Raw genomic sequence first — 23,836 nt, 5'->3', positions numbered from 1 at the left:
AATGTTGCTGCGGCGTTTACATCAGCGATCTTTGCTCAGCAACACCTGATCAATAGTCAGTCACAGGCGACCGATGGTGCTTGTTCAGGGTTCCGGATGACATCATTAGACCAGGATGTGGAGCTTTAGGCTCCCATATAAAGGTCACATCATGAGCTCTCAATCACAGTTCACCCCATTTCTGTTTACATTTGGGTAAAATCTCCATTTAAACGTGGAGAAAATGAACACACAATAAATTGTTATTTAAAATTAGAGTCCCAAAAACATTTCAATAAAAAAAAAAAAAATTACATTTTCAACAACGTTTACCTGTTTGAGGGCTTTAACGTGTTTGACTCATAACGATCGGTGACCAGAGTTCAAAGGTCATCACACTTAATTACTCCACAGCTGCACAGCCACAGGCAGCCAAGAGGGCGGCGATGCGTCAGAAAAACAGAAAGGGATTGTGGGGATGACTGCAGAACATGTAGGACCTCAGGGTAGAAAAGAAGGGATTGAACTACAAAGATGAAGACGGATGACAGGAGGAGAGAAAATGAGAAGAAAAACGAGTTTGAGTCCAGCTGAATTCACTTCATTAATCCAGAGGATCTGAAGTCACAACCTGAGGCCATCAGCAGAGAGAGAGAGAGAGAGAGAAAGAGAGAGAGAGAGAGTGTGTATGTGTGTGTGTGTGTGTGGGACTGTTCAAATGCAATTTTTTTCACATCATATTGCTGTGATCTTTCTTCCTAATGAAATAAGTCTGAACAAGAAGTCCTGGTTTTGACAGGAAAATATTTTTTATTTCCAACAGGAACTAGTTAAGATATTATTTTAAATGTTAAAGATGTCTTCACTGAAGTGGGGCCATCTAGTGCTAAATGTTTCTATGGTAACACACAGTAGCACACAGTTAAATTGTGACATCTTTTTGCGCAGCAGCGTGTTTGAATAAATTTGTCTTGGGTTTTGTCCTACAGTGGGAAAGGTTGGGACAGCGCCCGGATGGGGCGGGGCCTGTGGGCGGGGCTTAGATGGGCGGGGTTTAAAGATCACGAAATACGCTAAGCTTAAGAATTCTTTATTTTATGAATTATGAAAGTGTTTGAACAGCTACATGAGCACATTTATAACGGGTCCTTAAGCTTTGATCGTGGGAGCCTAAAAATGTGTTTTCTTTGAATGTCAAACTTGCTTTGATGTTTTTACAGCGTTTTATTTCACATTTCCAAACATTGCTATGTGTGTTTCTGAACACATCTTTCCTTCAGCTCAATAAAAATGGATTCAGTGTGTGTGTGTGTGTGTGTGTGTGTGCGTGTGTGTGTGTGTGTGTGTGTGTGTGTGTGTAAATGCTAACCACCACAGGGGGTTAGCATTTGTGGTGAAAACTCCACCGGAGGGAAAAGCTTCATGGATGATGTTTGATATGAGACAACTGGGGACAGCGAACCATGTGACCCAGTTTAGAGTTCTTGAATTCCATTCATCTGTCCCGCTCCTGCACCCTTCACCCCCCACACACCCCCAACCCCCACCGGGCCCACTGGTGGGGAAGCTGGAGCGCTGGAGCCAGTGGACAGATTGGACTCAACAGGAGTCAAATGAGCAGAGACTTGTGGGTAATTTAGCAGGATGATGTGATTAAATGCACGTCTGACACTGTTGAAAGAGACGATTGTCTTTCTGCGGACGACTCGATGGAAAAAGAAGGAGCGGGATGAGTTCTGGACAGACGATGCCAGGACATAACATACAGGGAGGTGCATCTTCTGGGAACACGTATCACTCCTAAAATAGAGACGGCATAAATGTAAAGTGCAGGATGTGACAGAAGTGGATATGCTGTCACAAGCGAGGGCGCAGCAGAGAGAGAAGGTTGTTGTTCTTCTCCCTCCCGGCTGCTTTGAATCCATCAAAGATGGGTTTTTTTTTTCCAAGTGGAGGCAAAAATCAATTTTGCTGATTGGAGATATCAGACATCGTTTGTTCCTTCTCTCAATTTGCCGCCACTTCATTAGCTTCAGCAGGAAGTGGATTTACATGCTTCCTGATTGTGGCGCTCAGACAAAAGATAGATTTCCAGGATAGTGCTAATTAGTCTAATACTTAGTGTTTTTGTTTCTATTCTGGTTCTTTTGGCCAAGACGTGAACCTTTTTTAATGAGCACGTCACACTTTGAGGGTAGCTCTGCCTCTTCTTCCTGTGTCTGCACGCAAAGAGGCCAGAAAAACCAACACCATCCCTACCATCCTGGTGTTCACTGCAAATGAGGAGTAATGAGAGCTGTTCTGATCAGCAGTCAATCAGATGAGTGAGACTCTGCATTCAGACGCTAAACTAAGCTAAGCTAAGTAGTTAAGCTAGCAGGTAAAATGAGCGTAGGAGGCCACACCCACATATTAGAAGAGATTCCAAAAAGAAGAGGTAATTGCACAACTTGTGCATTTTAAAAATCTTTATGTGAAGCAGAAAATTAAATGTCAGCGAGTCAGTACTTGAAACATTTAAAATGTTGCTGAATCATTTACCACAGAAGACTAAAATGTAGACCAGTGACTAGATTAGAGGGAAAATGATTCAGTAAGGAGCAAATGTGAGATAATTTTAGGATTTTAGGAAAAAAAAAAACACATTTTCCAGCAGTTGCCTCAACAGACATGATGAAACTTTCTACTGTAGCTTCTTTGATTCAACTGCAGCTGCTTCAAATGAAGTGAAGAAGAAGAACCTGCAGGGTGGTGAGAAGTGGCCTGTGTGAAGGAAACTGCAGGAGTCTGTTAGTGTGAGTCAGAGTGTTGCTAACTCCTTTAGCTCCTCATCTCTGACATTTTTAGGTCATTCCCTTATAACACGGCTTCCCTGACACACACGCACGCACGCACACGCACTCACTCACACACACAGTTTTCTACTTGTCTAAATTTCACCTGTCACGCCTGTGAAGGACAGAAATGGATAATACAAAAAGGGTTTTACCCTTTTTGTTTTCTCCAGAAAAGTTCCGTCAGTTTCATCCAATCAGATTTCACCCTCAAATAAACATCAGCTATTGATCTGTGACCATTATTGACAGATGATCTTTCATTTCTGAAGGAGCCAAAGGGTGTGCCGACTGACTTGTGACTGGTTTTGCTGGGAATTTCCTTCCATTCCTGCTGACATGAAAACACACTTTAAAAAATGGAGAAATCAACATTCATGCTTGTGTTCCTGTGCTAGTTAGCATCGATCGTAAGTGTGCGGCCTTCCGTTGTATTGTCACCAGATTACTGTGCGTGTTGCTCTTTTGGAGGGAGTGTGTGTTAGTGGAGGGGCACTTGAAAGTTTATTGTGCTCGGATGCTGAAATCAGCAGAAAACAGGAAAAGAGTTTCGCTCCCATTTGTGGCTGCTTTCGCTGCACATTTTCCCTCCATAACAGCCGAGACGCACGCAGGCAAGCGGCCGTAATTGGGCCACACTTCCACATAAATTCGCAGGTGACAGGTCAACAAAGCTGTCACGGTGACGGGCCGCAGCCGGTTAAAGTGGTCAGCTGACTCCTGGAACCAGCCGACGCTCCGAGCTGGATTAGACCTCCGCAGGGGGAAGCTAATGAAATATTTAGTGTTGCTGCATGTTAAGCACACCGGAGGGTTCTGGCCCAATTACTGGAGGTGGTCCGTCGTACATGATTTCAGCTCCCGTGAGTCTTAGCAGGTCGTTTATTTGTTGTAGCAAGTGGGTGCATCCTATTTTCATATTAATAAGCCGTTCCCAGGACTCGCCGGCGACTTCTGCTAAGTGCTGACATTAGCATACTAATATGTTCGCATTGGCCACGTTTGAAATGCGATAATTATTGCTACGGCTAGCTAATGTTCCCTCAGAGCTGCTTGTCGTTTGCTGAAATCGGCCAGCGTTACAGACGCTACGAGTGTTTGGTGATAAATTAAGTAACATTATGAGTTCAATCTAAACCCGAAGCGCTCGGGTTGTAAACCGTAATCCATAACCGGCGACGCCGCTTCCATTATTACTGCTGGATATTGACCTTCTGGGAGCAGTCGATGGTTCTCTTTTATTAGCAAACACTTTAATGTCTTTCTGGCAATTAAAAACCATGTAGGACCTGTGGAGTCTGTTTATGGAACCTCTCGCTCTGAAGGATGCCAGTGACCTTTCACCCACGACCTTCGACAGGGCTGGGATGTATTTGCTGTCAAGGCGTGATTTGGACCACATTTATTGTTGTTTTACACCCTAAACTCTCCGTCGTGACTCAAACACGTGTGTGTTTGTCTGCTGCAGGTTAATATTTCATCAGTCCCGGCGGCCCTGTGACTTCAAACACCACATCCATTATTCAGCGTTCTGATCAATAAACCAAAACAAATTCATCAGGATCAAAACTGGTCACTTATTCAGAGCCAAACTCAAACGCCCACATGCTGACTGGTGCAGAAACACACAATAGAATGTGTTTTTGTGTGAATAATTCAGTCTGAGTGGAAAACTAGCGCTCACACACACACAGAATCACAAACACACAGAGAGAAAGAGAGAGCGAGAGAGAGCGAAATCAATTTTAATGCACACACAATTGAATGATTTATAACCATGACAATAAAAGTTTAGTTTTCTGTTCGTGTGCATTATAGATGGACGACACGTGTTGGGAAGCTAAACAATCTAAGCCAGCCGTCTCGAGTCCGCGGCAGACGCGACGGCAAGCCGTCGAAGTATTTGTCAGTCCTGCTTAAGGTTTCTTCCTGTTAAAGGGCGAAACCTTTAACAAAACCGGCCCAAAATACGCCAAACTAGATATCGAGGTAGATTTTATGTGTGGCCAACCTGGCTGTTCTACGCACGTTTGCTACGTTCTTCCTCAGAGGTGTGAAACCGTCTGCCGTGCCGCCCTTCCGCCACGGCAGAGTGTAAAGTAGGGCAGCTAAAAGACAGAACAAAGCACGTCGAACGCCTGGATAACTTTTCCTTTAAAAATGGATGAGGCATCGGCCGCCACTCCCCTCCTATCAAACATTAAGGAGCAGCGCAAAAGACGCACACATGCGTGATCGCCGCACTCGACGCATGAAGACACGCATGATGGCGAGAGCTCTGCGTTAACCTTCTTTAATCTTCTGCTCTTTTAAAACATCTGTAAACAAAGGAGCTTGAATCATCAATGCTGGTTGTATTTCATATGCTGCCCCCTGCTGGTACGTTTGGTTATTACCTCACATGCCGTTGCTAACTGACGGCTTTGGTAATAAATGATGTCACTCACCCCAAAACTTCAGTTTAAATAAAAATGTATTTAAAAAGCGATTGTTTTACAACTGGTATTTTCTGAGCTAGAAGCATTAGCTTTAGCATTAGCGGTGTGAACAGGTGCTCAAGCATAACATCATCCATCCATCCATCCATCCATTCTCTGCCGCTTATCCGGGGTCGGGTCGCGGGGGCAGCAGCCTAAGGAGAGAATCCCAGACTTCCCTCTCCCCAGCTACTTCCTCTAGCTCATCCGGAGGGATCCCCAGGCGTTCCCAGGCCAGTCGAGAGACATAGTCTCTCCAACGTGTCCTGGGTCTCCCCGGGGGTCTCTTACCGGAGGGACATGCCCTGAACACCTCACCAGGGAGGCGTCCAGGGGGCATCCTGACTAGATGCCCAAGCCACCCCATCTGGCTCCTCTCAACACGGAGGAGCAGCGACTCTACTCCGAGCTCCTCCCGGATGGCAGAGCTTCTCACCCTATCTCTAAGGGAGAGCCCAGCCACCCTACGGAGGAAGCTCATTTCAGCCGCTTGTACCCGGGATCTTGTTCTTTCGGTCATGACCCAAAGCTCATGACCATAGGTGAGGGTAGGAACGAAGATCGACCGGTAAATCGAGAGCTTCGCCTTTCGGCTCAGCTCTCTCTTCACCACAACGGACCGGTGCAGAGCCCGCATTACTGTGGACGCCGCACCGATCCGCCTGTCGATCTCCCGCTCCATTCTTCCCCCACTCGTGAACAAGACCCCGAGGTACTTAAACTCCTCCACTTGGGGCAGGATCTCCTCCTTTACCCGGAGAAGGCACTCCACCTTTTTCCGGTTGAGAACCATGGCCTCGGATTTGGAGGTGCTGATTCTCATCCCAGCCGCTTCACAGGCGGCGGCGAACCGATCCAGTGATAGTTGGAGGTCACGGGCCGATGAAGCCAACAGGACCACATCATCCGCAAAAAGCAGAGACGCGATCCTGAGGTCACCAAACCGGATCCCCTCAACACCATGACTGCACCTAGAAATTCTGTCCATAAAAATTATGAACAGAATCGGTGACAAAGGGCAGCCCTGGCGGAGGCCAACCCTCACCGGAAACGAGTTCGACTTACTGCCAGCAATTCGGACCAAACTCTGGCACCGATCGTACAGGGAGCGGACAGCCCGTATCAACGGGCCCGACACCCCATACTCTCGGAGGACCCCCCACAGGACCCCCCGGGGGACACGGTCGAATGCTTTCTCCAAGTCCACAAAACACATGTGGACTGGTTGGGCAAACTCCCATGTACCCTCGAAGACCCTGCTGAGGGTGTAGAGCTGGTCCACTGTTCCACGCCCAGGACGAAAACCACATTGCTCCTCCTGAATCCGAGGTTCGACTATCCGGCGGACCCTCCTCTCCAGTACCCCTGAATAGACCTTGCCAGGGAGGCTGAGGAGTGTGATCCCCCTATAGTTGGAACACACCCTCCGGTCCCCCTTCTTAAAAAGAGGGACTACCACCCCGGTCTGCCAATCCAGCGGCACTGCCCCCGATGTCCACGCGATGTTGCAGAGTCGAGTCAACCACGACAGCCCTACAACATCCAGAGCCTTAAGGGACTCTGGGCGGATCTCATCCACCCCCGGGGCCTTGCCACCGAGGAGTTTTTTAACTACCTCGGCAACTTCAGCCCCGGAGATACGAGAGCCCATCTCCAGGTCCCCGGGCCCTACTTCCTCACTGGAAGGCGTGTTGGTGGGATTGAGGAGGTCCTCGAAGTATTCCTTCCACCGATCCACAACATCCCGAGTTGAGGTCAGCAGCACACCATCACCACTATACACAGTGTTGACAGTGCACTGCTTCCCCCTCCTCAGACGCCGGATGGTGGTCCAGAACCTTTTCGAGGCCGTCCGAAAGTCGTTCTCCATGGCCTCACCGAACTCTTCCCATGCCCGAGTCTTTGCCTCGGCAACCGCCGTAGCTGCACTCCGCTTGGCACGCCGGTACCCATCTGCTGCCTCAGGAGTCCCACAGGCCAGTAAGGCCCGATACGACTCCTTCTTCAGCTTGACGGCATCCCTCACCGCTGGTGTCCACCAGCGGGTTCGGGCATTGCCGCCACGACAGGCACCAACCACCTTGCGGCCACAGCACCGGTCAGCTGCCTCGACAATGGAGGCACGGAACATGGTCCACTCGGACTCAATGTCCCCCGCCTCCCCCGGGACATGGTCAAAGCATAACATCAGTGATCTGAAAACTTCTTGCTTATGTGAAGGTGGACTATCGCAGACAAGCGGGATCTGCAGGAATGCTGGAATATCGACTTGCCACAACAACCAGGAAATCGCTGAACGCACATTGGCGCTGATGGCGCCTGTTGCTTCTCGCGAAGCTAACATGATTTCAGCCGTCTGAGTGATTCGTTCCCTGAGGTGTCCTGCGACTCAAATCTCTGGTGAAAGTCAGTATCATATGTTGTACGTGCTGCTCCTCAGGCATATGGTGACGTTTCCACGCTGCTCGTGTCACGGAGAGGAGTGAGAACGCCGCTGATAGGCTGACACAAGGTCAATGCGAAGTGGATTTTCATGTAAACAAGGTCTGGAAGAGGATTTCTCTGTACGAGCTGTTTAAATATGGTTTGAGGTTCTGCGGTTAGAAGACGAACCAGCTCTGCCTCCGTGTTTTCACACCGTGTTTAAAGTTCGGCGTCTCGACAGGGCGGATGATTCTTCCATGAGGCTGAATCATAAATGAATGAATCCTTTTTGACATTCAAACCTGTGAGATGGGAAAATTAAGATTTCTGGAGGGAATTTATTGTCACCCACATGTTGATCTGGACATTTTACAAATAAAGTCTCAGCAGGAGGTCAAGTACTGACCCAACAGTCACAGTTAGCTTAGCTTAGCTCTGTTTAGATTAGCTCCAACTCCTCTTGAGGAGGGTTTTACCATCTACCAGGTGTGAGCAGCTACATAAACTCGATTGGGGTCAGTGAACGCACCACGGTCGTGATCGGATTCTTGTTACTCTTGGATTCACATGCTGTGGTGAGCATGCACAAAGCGTCACGGTGTGACCCGTTGTTCTGGTGTGTGATGAAGCCAAGATGCGCCGCTACATCACGCTGTCAGACGGAAATGAAAGTTAAGGATCAGCCAGAGGACACAGCTGTCGCACCGAGTGTGCGTGTGTGTGTTTGTGTGTGTGTGTGGGGGTTCTGTCAGTATAAATTAGGTGTGTGCGACGTTGGGTGTTTACTGTCAGCGCTGATATATCGACAGCTGTGAGCTTTTCATTACGCTGAAGAGCCAGAAGGAAGAAAACATCTCCAGAAACTCTTCATAGGTTTCCTGTATTTCCACGTAAGCAACACTTCACAGTTTGTCTCCTCTTTTCCAGGATTCTCTGCATCATTAGTGAAGTCAAAAACCATCAACAAGCAACAGTTTCATCAAGTTCTGATTTGGTAGCTGATGACAAGCTGACAAAGATGTGGCTAATACACACACACACACACACACACACACACACAGAGAAACGGACGCAGACACACGCGCACACACACACACACACACACACACACACACACACAACTGCATAATGTGCAGTTCTTCTGGTTGTCGGAGAACACTCGTCAACTCCACTGACTGACATCATTTTTCTTCATCAGCGCTTTGAAACGTCACTCGTGAATGATGCAGATCAACACTGTGACGTCACTTCCTGTTGGGCTTTTTCCCCACTGAGGCTGATTTTAATGAGAGAAGTGAGGAACTGAAACACTTGTGGAAAACCTTCTCATCTGTATTTTCACAGTTTGGAGCTGAGTGAAGCTAAAGTTCTGTTCAATGAAGGAAACGATCACCAACGGAAACAACAGTAAAAACTCCAAACCGGGAAGCTTTAATGAGCCACAGAAAAGCTGCTGAGGAATGGAAATTAAAGCGAAGCCGCTGGAGATGTTATGTGGGCCACGTGGAGTCTGGAGCCTAATCTAATTACACACAAAGGGGAGGGGGGGCGCTTCCTGTCGCTGACTTTCTTTGATGTCCTCAGGACACCATTCACCGCTGGACAAAGGCTGCGCATCACACTAACCTCATTTTCATAGAACAGAGAGCGGGAGCGGTAACCCATCGCCACGGCAACGGTGGCCAGGAGCCGTAGCATCGGCTGAGATGCAGGAACTGCATATCTTCAGCATTGTTTAATCAGGGTTATCATGTTAACTTCCGTTGTCACAGCCCCATTCCCCCAGTTCCCTCCTGTCCCGGTAATTTTCCACTCCACCTGCCAGCCACTCCCGCCCCGTCGTTACCACGGTCCAGTTTTCCAGAGTGCTGCTTTTGGGTCCTAATTGCACCCGTCACATGACTGGAACTATTGGAGGAATGATGAGATGTGGACTTCCGTCAAACTCTTTCCATGACGTCACCCTCAGCCCTGAAAGGAAGTGAGGTTGTCCCTCGTGTTTGGAGGATGTTTATATTGTGGTGGTGTCGCAGGCTCAGAACTTCTGCAGGACCCTCTGGGGCTGACCTCAGCCCCCCCAAAACCTTCTTTGACCCTGTTTGTAGTTTCCAGACCTTGTTTTGTTGCCTGAAGTGATGCTCTTATAAGATGTGTTCCAGGTGAGGTCATGTTTGTTTCTCGGTCTCATTATTGCAAAGGCTCTTCGTCTTCCTCGTTTCCTTTCAGCAGAATTTCTCTCCTGGGCCACTAATGACAGGAGAAAGCCGGGAATGTCCTCAAGGCTTCGGGCGAACGTTGCGTTCTGAGGTGGCTCCGTCCTGGAGCTCCTCACACACTCCTCATATTTGCCTCCTGCCTGGCTGTAAAAGTGAAGGTTCTGCTGCAACATGGAGGATTTCATGCATATGCAGTAGTTTGTTGCTGTTTTTGAAACCCTCAAAGCTTTTTTTAACAAGGTTTTCTTACTTTTCAAAGTTCTCAAACAGTCCCGCGGACAAGATGCTCGTCACGCTGTTTTTAATAAAAATTCTTACATTTGAGCCATCTTTCCCGAGGCTGTCAGCCGTCATAATCCTGGGTTCTGATTGGCCCACTTTGATTCAGATTAACATACAGATCTGAGAGCAGCTGCCAGCTCCTCTGATCAGCAGGATTAATTCAAATCCCTGAAAACAATTCAGGGAAGGTTGACTCTTGAGGCTGGATGGATAACTTGTCCTCAGACCTGTCCTGGGCTTCAGTTTGAAGCGTTGATGGTCCAGTTTCTGGAAAACTTTTCTGTCTACTTTTCCTGTCAGGCTGTTTTAATCAGCTGTTAAAATAGAGGAACCGATCGTGACCAAACAGACAAGCGCAGGTTGCGATTATCTGGCCCGCCATGTGTTTTCAGCCTGTTTTGGATCTGCCCGTCTCTGGATTCATGTCCTCAGCGCGAAACCTGCCGCAGACCCGTTTAAGGGCTGAGGTAATTAGGCGGCAGCAACAGAAAGCTGTCTTTGTTAACACAGATATTTTTAGTAGCTTAATCTGGAGAATGAAAGCCGGTTTCCTGCTCCGCCGAATGGTTCTGAAACGTTGAGTTCGGCTTCATCACCTTCACTGTCAGGCAGAATCACAACGGCTCTTTTTTCCCCTAAATTTCTCTTCAGCCATTTTAACGCTGCACGGCGCTGCAGAACCTTTTCAATTAGCTTCTCCTCCACCGGTGAGGCTAAAAGTGAGGTTGTCAGGCAGGGAGGATTTCTTCCTCTGCGGCGTCCTCGCGGATGACAGCCGTTATTATGTAGCGGACAATAATGCAACCGTCAGCGCTCCTGAACGCTGCCTAATATAGCTGCTGTTACAGGAGGGGAGGAAGAGGAGGATGAGGAATGACAGGAAGCAGCAGCTGAAATCACAGAGGAGGAGCGGTGATGGGCCGAGGCCGCACCACGCTGCCGCTGACTGGATTAAGATTAAATCATTAACAGAAGGATTATCCCCTGGATGTGTCAACACGCTGCTTTTAATCTGAGCAGATCGCAGCTGAGAATCAATCATCAGGGAAGTTTTGAAGAGATCAGCATCGTGTTTCTGAGCAGATTCACCTGCTTTTAATCTGCCATCATCATCAACCTGACATTTAGCTCCTCCTCTTTCCTGTGACAGGTTAAAATCCATCCGAATATGGTCGTTTTTAAATTCACCTTTGTGTGTTTTTATCATTACAGACAGAATTGGATTTGTTGACCACCCAAAAGTGCCTCTAATCTAATTCTCATGGCTTTTTTCATGTAATCTCATTTCATTCGAACCGTTTCTCATTTCATTTTGTATATTTTGGATTTCCTTCTCATCTTTTTCCAAACTCGTCCTTTCATGTCAGATATTTTTGGTAGCTTTATGTAAGAAATTAACTTTTTCTGCCCCTTATTAACAGAGTATTATGGTGATAATAAGACTTATTAATAGTGTATTAATACGGGCACCTGCCTCGGTGTCTGGGCAACGCTTCCCATCCTTCCTGAGTGAAGGAGGATTAAATCCTGAACAGGCTTCTTGCCATCCTTCAGGCACTTCATTAACCCTCGTTAGCCATTTCTCTCCAAGATGGTATCAGGGCTAAACCTAAGCACCGAGCACACACTTGGTGTGTTTGTGTATCTGAGGCAATGTGATACTCTGAACTTTACATTTAGCGTGTTTTTATATATACATATACTGTATATGTGTGTGTATATATAAATGTATATACATATGTACTGCGGATATTTGAATCCTGGGAGTCTGAGGGTTCTGCGCAGGATCTTAGCTGTTCCTAGGACTGCGCTCTTCTGGACAGAGATCTCTGGTGTGGTTCCTGGTATCTGTTGGAGCCATTTACTCAGGTTGGGTGTTACTGCCCCTAGTGTCCCGATCACCACTGGGACCACTGTTGCCTTCATGCCCCACATTCTCTCCATCTCCTCCTTCAGCCCTTGGTACTTCTCCACCTTCTCGTGTTCCTTCTTCCTGATGCTGCTATCACTTGGGATTGCTACATCTATCACCACCACTGTCTTCCGGTGTTCATCCACCACCACTATGTCAGGCTGGTTGGCCACCACCATCTTGGCCTGCTTGTTCTCTAGCACTTTCAGGGATGTCTCCCACCTGGACCCTGGGACCTCCAGTCCATACTCAGAGCAGATGTTCCTGTACACTATGCTTATATAAACAGTCTCAGTTTTAGTTCAATGTCACGTGTTAGATATAAGTTAGGCAGCAACTGGCTCATCTGTCCATCGGTGGCCCGGGGCCGTGCAGAAGTGGCCCTGCTACCAGGCCCTTGGGCAGGACAGATGACGACTGATGCTGAAATCACACCAATATCGCCGCAGCATGACCGCACGGATGAACACTCCATCTCTCCATCCTTGAACCTCCATCACGCTGCAGGGAGGCAGCCATTCAATCTGCTTTTCAACCTTTGACCCAGAACGAGATAATCTGGAGGGCTGGAATTGGAGAGATGCTGAGATGCAGAAACCCGAGTCAGTGAAAATAGAAATCCACAGTGGGTCTGGTATGTGTGTTTCTGGTTCACTTCCTGGTTGCTCCACAGCTAATATCAGCTAGTCCCAATCTGCTGCTATTGCTTCCGAACTTGATTAGCCTAGCATGCTAATGTTGGGTTAAATTTTAGAGATTTTCAGATTTTTCTTTTAGTGTTTTCAACTGTGAATGTGTTTCTTTGCTCTGTTAAGAAAATCCCCTCAGATTTGCTCTAAAAGGCTTCATGATTCAACATTAATGATTCTCTGGGGAGGAGGAATATCCTCATTAAATATCACAGGAGTCTATATTTTATTCAGCCGGTTTGGTGCTCACTCAGTGCTGACGCAGACTCAGCGGTTTAGGCTGTTTTTTGTTGTTTTTAACAATTATCAGAGGTCAAGTCCCATTAACCCGTGCGCTAACACAGCCCTCGGAGGACGGAGGTCGACGCTGCTGCATCAGGAAACCCGACAATCACACTGCCGCTCCATGAGCGGCCACACAGCGGTTTTTCAGAAAGAATGTGCAACAAATGAACTGTCTTTTTTTTTTTTTTAACCAAAATTACACTGAGAAATATCCTTGTGCTTAAAACAGCTGTAACAGGATCGTAGGGATCAGAGAAGACTGGTGAATTGGAAAATGGGATAATCTGTGGCAGATGCTCGCCTCTTTGTGTATGTCTGTGTGTGTGTGTTTGTGTGTGTGTATGTCTGTGTGTGTGTGTGTGTGTTTGTGTTTGTGTGTGTGCAAGAGCTTGGAATTAAAAGGCTAAGTGAGTATTCACACATGTGTGATTTGATCTGAGGTGTGAAAGAGGAAACATCAGCACTGACGTGTTAACAGGAGAAGAGACATTAGCTCAATTCACAGCAAACCGACGAAGCTGCGTTTATTTTTAAACAGAACCGTCGATTCTCTTTTATGTATATTTTTGGATTCATTCTGGCTGTTTTGGAGACAATAATGATGCCCAGAGTGTTGTGAGAATGAGCAGCATCAGCCAGCAGACCTACTGTCTGCCTCAGTGTGGCCACACACACACACGCACACACACACACGCACACACGCAAAGGTCTTCTGATTTCTAAATCAAGCTCATTTTCAAAGACTTTCTTTGCTAAAATAAGAAAAACACATCTGTTGTGCTCTTGACACTTTAAGAAGAGCTGTTTTTTTAAATATTTGACATTGAAACTTATATCTGTACTTGTAGTTTCACCCTGTATCCACTCCAAAACAACAGATTTAAAATCTTTGACTCATGAAAAACAAAAATAATTCTGTTACATCAACTTTCAGTGATGAGGTTGTCTCTAGTGGTTCTTTCCACCTGTGACTTGTGATTAATTATGATAAATAATACTAAAAACAACATCAGATATTAAATATTAAAATAAGTTACTAAAAACACATTAAGACCAGCAAAACAACTTTTATGGATGGATGGATGGATGGATGATGGCTGGATGGATGGAGGATGGATAGGTGAGTGGGTGGGTACATATATGGATGGATGGATGGATGGATGGATGGATGGATGGATGGATGGATGGATGGATGGATGGATGGATGGATGGATGAGTGGGTGGGTGATTGGGTGGATGGATGGAAGGATGGATGGGTGGATGGATGGATGGATAGATGGATGAGTGGGTGGGTGATTGGGTGGATGGATGGAAGGATGGATGGGTGGATGGATGGATGGGTGAGTGGGTGGGTGGGTACATATATGGATGTATGGATGATGATGGATGGATGGATGGATGTATAGGTGGGTGGATGGATGCTGGATGGATAGATGGATGGATAGATGGATGGATGGATGGATGGATGGATGGATGGATGGATGGATGGAATGATGGATGGATGGATGGATAAAGGGTGGGTGGGTGGGTACATATATGGATGGATGGATGATAATGGATGGATGGATGGGTGGATGGATGGATGGATGGATGGATGCATGGGTGAGTGGGTGGGTACATATATGGGTGGATGAATGAGATACAGAAAAAGACAAACTGCAGGAACAAAGAAAGAGGAGGATCAGCCACGGGAGGGTAGATGAGTGCAGCAGTTGTTGTAAACTGAAGCAGGTTAATGAGGACGACATGAAAGAGAATAACAGAGCGAGGACACTAATTAGCACGGTTCTGCTGACCTGAGAGCAGCAGGTGGACGCTAACGATTACATCACAGGCAGGTGTGAAACTTCAGAAACTCCTGGAAACACCAGAAACTCCTGGTGAGAACCAGAACTGATACAGCTGACTCAACAACCAGGCCTGATACAGGTGAACCAAGAACCTGGTCTGATACAGGTGAACCAAGAACCTGGTCTGATACAGGTGAACCAAGAACCTGGTCTGATACAGGTTAGCTGGAAACCATGTGTCGTACAGGTGAACAGTGGTGTTGAAAGGTTCTTACAGAGGTGAGAACTCTGGTCTCCAAATGTTCTGAGAAGGTTGGGCCTCTGAGACACCAGTGGTGAACTTTGGCCATCGACATCACAGGAAACGTCATGAACATTCCAGGTTGTGACTTCAGATGATGCTCGTCATTATCGTTTTTAGCACCGTTTTTCGTGCCGGTGGGCATTGAACGGGCCGCAGAACACTTGTTGAAAGGACGAACTTCAGTCGTCTTCTCGGATTATTCTGAAATTCATTTTTAACCCCCCCCAAAAGCCCTTGAAGCCTTTGAGCTGTCAGATTTCCATGATGGTTTGAACTCCCACGCGACCTGAACGCCACAGAGATCTGTCGCCCCTGGCAGCTCAGGCCCTCCCTCCTCTGTTATGGCTTTTCTTGTTTGAATCTTTACATTTTTTATATCTGTCATGACCACGTTCTCCTATGATGAGGTTGGACTTGAGTTCACATTTAGAACAGCGGAAAAAGCCATTGTTAATTAAGGTACCTGAACACACATGATCAATCTGCTTTAATGCTTAAATAGATGAGTGTCATAAATCTATCATTATGATTGTTATTATTGTTGTTTGGCATCTCTGGGCTCGTCTTGTCAGGTCTTCCTCATTTGCATATTTGGGTTTCTTTGTAATTTTTACTTGTTTCTCGTTGGCCGCGTGTCTCCATTGGGCTCCATTTATTGGTGGGTTTTCCTCTCGTGTTTATGTTTTCTGACTGTTTTTCTTCCTTTCTAAGCCTTCATGTTGTGTCTCTGGGTTGTTTTTGTGTCCCATTTTGTGGTCTGTCGCCATGACTCATTTCGCTTTGCTGAATCTCCGAAAGTCCCACTAACGGGCTCTTCATCGCTCCTTCATTAAGTCGTCTGTTCTCCCAGCAAATCAAACCCTGAAATTTTGAGTGAAATCTCTTTTGTTTCTGAGCTTTTTTTGCTGACCTGGAATCATTCATGGGTGATACGTTGGGGAAAAGGTGCGTCCCAGTAGGAATGTTCCTGTAGCGGGAGCGGGGCCCTGCGTGGGCTGAGGCACGCTGGGACACACGGCTGATTAAGCTTTCCAAGCGTGTGGAGCTGCACTCTGATGGCTGCTCCGTCCATTAGGACTGAGAAGTTAAATCAGGCATACACCGCTGTTCCTCTGCTCACCTCCTATTAGAGCTGCACCAGACGCTAACGGACCGCATGAATATGCAAACTGCACGGAAGCTAGTTCAGGGCAGCTCTCGTCTTTCTGAGGAGAGAAAAGCACAATAATGGAGTCGGGAGCCACATCACACCTGTCTGAGCATGTCTTTATACCCCAGCTACTTATGTTTTACTTGTTTGGCAGAGTTTTTTTGCTCCAAACTCCTCTGTCCGAATCCCTGTATCTAGCATCCGCTCACTGTAGTTTAATTGGCAACTCTGCTGACGAGAACACGAAAAGATGCTGATGAGATTTCCTTTCTTCAAGCGCTCCTCCAGTTATAAAGGTTCTTTCTCCGTGATGGATGAGCAGAAGAATGACAGTGAGGGTTAGTGTAACCTCTGGCTCCACTATGAGTTTATCATCAACATCTGCTCCTGGTTTGTGCCTCTGAACGTAACTCTGCTGTCAGCAGGTCAGGTTCCATCAAAGCTTCAACGTTATCAGCGCAAATGTTGACTGAACTCTTCTGCCACAGAGCCTCTCTGAGCGGCTCTTTGAACTCTGCTGAGCACTTCAGATTTCCGTTCACGTCTATTTTTACCTGCAGAGAACAATGTCAGCCGCCATGTCTCTCCACCGCGTTGGAATTCACAGCACCAGGAGCTTCGGGACTGAGGTGCATACCAGCAGGAAGCTGCGGGGCACTTTTTTCCAATTAAAGGTTAGAAAGAAGTTTTCTGTTCAGAGCAGCATCCCCCACAGGCCTCTAATTTATTAGAAGGTTCAGTTTCTAGGACTGCGGCCACATTATTTCACTTCATTTGACTTCATGTGTTCACTTTGGCTCAAGTATTTGTTGCTTCTCCAGCTTAATGATATTTATGCGGTGTTAGTAACAGACTGAGCCCCCCCCACAAACAAACCACCTCCTCCACTAAGTCAAAGACAGAAAGAAACCTGAAGTAGAACCCAGGAGGAGAATGCGTGGCTATCAGTGGGATGGATAAATGTTCTGTTTTTGCTCCAAAAAACTACAAAACCACTCTCATTAAGACAACAATAATCGAAGCTTCTTGCGTTCTCTTGCCCTGAGACTCTGAGTTCTGCTGTGTTAGATTTGGTTTTTGTTGTCTTTTGTCTGACAGATTTGCCTTCGTTATCAGGTCTTGATTTGCATGACTTTAATCCTCCAGCATCTCAGCCTGCCAGGCAGCAGCTTTGTGAGCGGCTCAGTCAAAAGTCGTGAATCCTTCAGCAGTCCCACGTCCTCCTGATCTCCCCCACTGAGGGCTGCAGCCCCGCCGGGGGCCCAGTTTAGGCCCCATCCCCCATCCTGTAAAGAACACCAGTTGTTGTCGCTTGTGGCTGCTCATCTGAAGTTTGCAGAATCTGAAGTTGACAGAAGAAAACAGCCAAAATTAGCCAACATTTCATTTAGCTCCGACTTTGTCGAACTGGTCCGACTTCACTCATTAAAATCATTGTTTTCCTCACTTTTACTGGATATTTGACTCTCCCAAAGCAGGTGATATGAGACTTCCTGGGAAAACTGCGAGCCTGACAGGAACGCTGTCGCTCCACGATGCTTCTATTTTGGTTGAAAGTCTGAAGATTCTTTTGTTTCAAAGTTGAATGAGTCGATGTGTTTCCTGATCTGCTTTCAGCAGCAGCTGAGCAGAGCTGAAAGGCCAGCCTGTCCTCAGCAGCAGTGGCACAAGAAGCGTCTTCAGCAGGAGGATGAAGAATGAGATGCAGGGCCCTGAGCTCCTCCTCCTCATCTTCCTCCTCCTCCTTCTCCTTAGGCTTATTCTGTAGTTTTACCACCAGTATCAGAATGGAGGCTTGGGTTATATTGGTGTGCAATGCGACACATAAGCCGGGATCACTTCTGGGATAACTCACATCCAATCGGCGTTATTTGATGGTGCGTGATGAAGCCATTTGTGAATTATGCAGTTATATCTGCGTCCTCTCACTTTGTGTATGGTCATGCCACTAAAGGTTTCTTAATTAACATCAGTGGAATAAAAGACGAGCTTCTTTTCCACTGCTCATCAGTCCAACTGCAGGCTTTTTCTTTCACTCTACTTTATTGACCAACTTGACTCCCTTCATGCATTTTTAAAGATTCTGAATAATTTCCTCATTCACATGTTTTTCCTCTCAAACCTCCTGTCTGCCAAAAACTTCCCTCCCATCAGAACACCAAGTGGATGGGTTTGATCAGTTTTAACTCCGTCAGGCCCCTAATCTCCATCAGCTTCTGGGTTTCATCCCAGGTACGCCCGTGCACTGAGGCAGCTTCGCTGACGCTGATGATGGGGATTGAACCTGTGATCTTTCGGTCGTTGCTTTCCCTCAGTTCTTCCAGCTCAGATTTGAAGGTTAAAACACTCCTGCCTGCAGCTGCCTACTTCTGTGCCAGCTCTGTGTGCATGTGTGTGTCTGTGTGGATTAAATTGTCGAATCATCACTGCTGCACTTCTCAGGCCAAGAAGGTTTCTAGAAGATGTCAAAATGCTTCAAAGAGTAGTCTGTCTGTCATGAAAACTGTCACAAAGAGCAATTAGAAAAAGCTTTAAAAGACAATTGGCCACTAATGGCTCAACGAGACAGAACATATGGCTGAGGATGTAATGTGTTGTGCTGATGGAGCTCTGAGTGTATTTCCTGTCCACCGGTCCAGATCTTCAGTTGGTTTCAGACGTTATCAGACATGATGACGGTGATTATGGTGACCGTGCGGCTTTGTGACCGTGCATTTGTTCTGGCAGGAAGTGTTTATTCCAGTAGCATGGTTTCAGGAGTTTACCAGACAGAATGTCCTCTGAACTCCTGCTAAACTGTATATTAGTTTTATTTGATGATCATCCCTTGTCTGAGCAGCATTTGATGGAGATGTGTGTTCCTGAACATCAACCTGCTGTTTAGAGGACCTCACAAAAAACAAAATTACTGTTTGGCCCGACAGTCAGATCAATGTAGTATGTGTGATGTGTGCGTTGTCTAATAAATACCATCAAAGATTTTTCCATTTCTGCAAAACACCCCGAGGATGCTATTCTAACGTTCCTTCTGCTGGTATCTCCTGCTGCTACCCAGAAAAAAGTTAGGCATGTTCTTGATGTTTTGAGGGAGTGGTGGCTGCAGACATGGATCTTTCATCTTTCAAAGATCCATTAGAAACACAACAACCGTGTTAGGTTGTGTCTGCGTCCGCAGTGAGAGAGGACAGGGACTAGGTTTACGGCTCAGTGAAAAAACCACCGAAGCTGAACTGCAACTGAAAACACCAGAAATGCAACTTTCACAATGACATGAGCTCCTCCGAAAAACAGCAGCCTGGAAGGAAGAAAACTGGAACCAGTGGCTCCAGTTTATAAGACTGAAGATGCATTGGGGCATTTAGCCTAGCAAAGAAGAACATTTATGGTCTTAAATGTGGTTTTAATGGTGACATGAAAATAAACGAATGCAAAAAATTCGTACTGCAGTTCCTAACAAGCATCACTGAACTGATGTTCTCCCAAGTGACTTGGTTTAGTCAGACATTTTCTTCTGTCAAACTGCCAATAGTCCATCTTTGGACAACACACACAACGTTTAAATGCACCATCCAAAAGGAGGACAAATATGTGTCCAGCGTGATGCTGCTCCGGATGGCAGACAGAACTTCCATCTCCAGAAGCTGGATGCAGGTGAGGAGGAGGGCTTTGGGAGCTCTGGAATTGTTGTTGGCTTCATCTTTAGAAGCTTTTTTTCTTCTGCTTCTTTGATACTTGAAGCTACAGAAAAGAGAGATGTGTGATTTCACTGAACATCATCTGAAATCTTCTGGAAGAGGAAGAAAGGCGAAAGAATCTTACCTCAAGTTGGAGGATCGCTTCAGAGAGCCTATGGATCTCCTCTTTGTTCTCCTCCTCCTCTTGCTTCAAACATTGGCTCTTCTGGCTCTTGTGCTCCAGTTCTTCCTTCTTCTGGACCCATTTCTGAGCTGTGCTCTTCCACTGCTGATAAACATCAGCCAGCATCTTGTTAAACTTCTCTTCTTTAGCCAACAGCTGCTGCTTCATTGACTCTTCTTTTTCCAAGATCTTCTCATTATATTTGTGTTGCACTTGATCAAGCAGTTTTTTTGAACTTTTCTTCTTGTAGATAGAGCTGCTGCCTCAAGGCCTCTTTCTCTTCATTAAACCTTTGCTTCACTTCCTCCAGCTTCCTCTCAAATTCCTCCTTGATCACAATGAGCTTGTGCCTCCTTGGTTCATTCTTAAGACCTTCCTCCTGCTCCATCCATCCTTTAGCTGAAGGTTCTACTATCTGAGCTGAAGGTTCTACTGTCTGAGCTGAGGGTCCTGTTCCTTCAGCTGAAGGTTCTACTGTCTCAGCTGAGGGTTGTGTTCCTTCAACTGAAGGTTCTACTGTCTGAGCTGAAAGTTCTACTGTCTGAGCCGAGGGTTCTATTGCCTCAGCTGAAGATTCTACTGTCTCAGCTGAGAGTTCTGTTCCCTCAGCTGAAGATTCTACTGGCTCAGCTGAGGTTTCTGTTCCCTCAGCTGAAGGTTCTACTGGCTCAGCAGAGGGTTCTGTTCCCTCAGCTGAGGGTTCTACTGGCTCAGCTGAGGGTTCTGTTTGCTTTCTAAGCAACCATCACTGGCTGATGCAACAACCCCACAGAGGAGCAGTAAGAAGACCAAAAGGTGTTCCGGTGTGATCGGGAGGGGGACAGTGCTGCTAAGCCACATTCTAACATTCACGTGGACAGTGGGTGCTCGGTGTCCTCCTGATGATGAGCAACATGAATAAATGAGGTGATTCTCTGCTGAGGACTTCCTGGTTTTCTCCTCCGTCTCACTGAACCGAGACAAACGAGGAGGAAATTAATTTGACTTTCATTAGACAGAGATGCTGCAACGAGGTGATAATAAGCAGCTTTTGTTTTTTGCAAGCGCGATGAGACGAGTTTAAATCAGGAAAGAACAGCCGAGCAGCTGATAATTAATGCTCCGGTTGGAACTTGACCCAAATTTAAAAGCCTGCTTTTCAGTTTGTGTTTGCTGGATGGATTAAAGATTGTTTGTGACATTTTTTCTTATTGTTTCCTCTTTAGTTTCAATTTTTTTTTTCACCATTTGATTGTGAGGTTCTTTGCATTATTTTTTTTAAATTCATCCTTTTATTGTTATATTTAGTAGTAGGTACTTACTTATTTAGTAAGTAAGTAAATTGCCTTCACTCTGCAAATTTCAAAAACGTGTTTTTTCTGTTATTTTTTTTTTTACACCAAAATAGTCTTGAAACAGATGTAAGCTTCTTAGCTCATCAGCCACAATAACAGCTGGGTAACAATAACAAGCAAGCGTCCTGATCAATAGAAGCAATCGATCATTCTTCCTCTTTAGTTTCGTGTGTGTGTGAGAGACGGTTGAGTAGATTTCTCAAGAGGAATGAAAAAGAATAAACAAAGGTGCAGACGTGGGAAACGCTCGTCTCCGATTTGCTGATCTGGCTCATAAGTAATTAAATGTTTTTTGTATTTTAAAGGATTTATGACCTGCTGCCGTGTCAGTTGCTCCTTTTGTGTCTTTAGTCCTGTTCATAAATCAAATAGAGCAAAACAATATAAATGAAGTTATGTTTCAGCATCACTCCGATGAAGTTTTCTTCTCACTGTCTTCGATTTGACCTAAATTCTCCCACATTATTCAATGCTGACAGCTTCACAGGCTCCCAATTCTGTTCCTGGATCCAAATCTGCAGTGATCCTCCAGGCCATTATGATGATTCGTGTTTTACACATAAGATGAGAAACGGCAAAAGTAGATGGCCCCTAACTGAAGGTTAGGTTATTTAATTTTTGTCAAATTTAATCATTTAAAAAAAAAAAATATATATATATATATATATATCAATATATACAGTATATATATATATATATATATATATATTGATTAATAATAAAAAAAAGTTTTTTTATTTTTTATTTAAAAAGGGAAACAGCAGCAGTCCTCAAAGGGAACTGTGTGGTGTTCCTTTATGTTTTGGGCACTGAGCTAACAGAGCAGTCGTAACAATGTTTGAGCTGTTACCATGGTAACCAGGGGCAGTTATGGGAAGATCACCCTTGTGGATTTAAAACTGTATAAAAACAGTGGAATAATGACAGGAATGTGGTCAACATGAATATGGGCTGATTAAGTCATTCCACTAGTGTCTGATGGGAGTAGACGTTAGACAGCACATCAACAGCAGCAAATCAGCTCTACCGATGCATCACTGTGAGCTAATTTCTGTTGCAAAATCTTTTCTTTGGGTCACAGGACTGTGTGATTGAGCAAAAAGAGCTCTACAAAGATGGAGACTGTTAATTTGCTGGACCGTATCTTTTAATTAGGTAGTTTTTGTTCCATCTGACTGGTACAGTCTTTGACCTTTTCCTGCCACTGAAGGAAACCTCCACTGCCTTTGAGCAAACTCTTTATGCTAGCACAAAGACCCTCAGCTTTTTCTGCTGATGTAGGCAAGTTGGAGTCACTGTTGTGCCACAGCCAGGCACATCCTACATGTTTGCAGCGGCTGTTCATTCGTTATCCTGTTTGTTGGGTTCAGGTAAATTAATTAGGCATCAATGGTGACAAAAGACAGTGATTACTGCTTTCCTGCTTCTTGCTTTCTTGCCAGCAAATTAAAGAGGATTATCAGCATTAACATGTTCCATGTGTGGGAGGGCGAACATGTTGTGGAGCTCCACATATTCACACAGCGTGTGTTTTCTGAATGAGGCATTCCCAGTGGGTTCAGTGTACTCTTGACGAACTGGGGAAACGTTCTGTTTGGTGGATTTCAGAGTCCAAATTCCAATTTGTTTCTCTTAACGTTTTTACCCACCAGAACAAAGGTCCCTGGATGAATCATACACACACGCTTACAACACGCACGCGCGCGCGCACACACACACCTTTTTAGTCTTATAGTCCAACAAACTCTCAATATTGTGAGACCCCTCAAAGAAGGAACAACTCCCAGGAAAGCATGGTAAGCAGGAAAGCAAGCAAGCAACAGCAAAATTGAACTCCATTAAAACAAACTGCATTTACATTAACTTTTACAGATTGTGCTTGATATTTGATGTATAACATTGTAATGACAGATTATATTTGATGTTTCTACAATATGTGTTACACTGGCAGTTAAAATATGTGGGCAATCAGAGAAAAGGGTTTGTCATACTGATGAAGCAGATATCAGTGAGGCCCCTGGAGGGCCAACAGTCTTCCAACCCCATCTCAGGTAGAGTGAGGGGGAGGAGGATTCTCTTTAATACATTAATGCATTCATGGTAAACTGTTACAGAATAAAAGGAAAAAAAGCATCTGCAGTAAAGGTGGTGCCTTCAGATTCTCTCTGACTGGTTCCTCTGCAGCTGCTGGTTTATGCTAGATTTTTAATCTTTGACATAATGACTGTCACTGTTGGAGATTATCATATATTTTTAGTCCAACATTTTAATCTCCAGAATAAACAGATGTCATAATTTGTCA

Source organism: Takifugu rubripes, chromosome 15 (genome assembly GCF_901000725.2).
Source record: "Takifugu rubripes chromosome 15, fTakRub1.2, whole genome shotgun sequence".
In the NCBI taxonomy this organism is placed as follows: Eukaryota; Metazoa; Chordata; class Actinopteri; order Tetraodontiformes; family Tetraodontidae; genus Takifugu; species Takifugu rubripes.
This window is presented reverse-complemented; position numbering follows the sequence as displayed.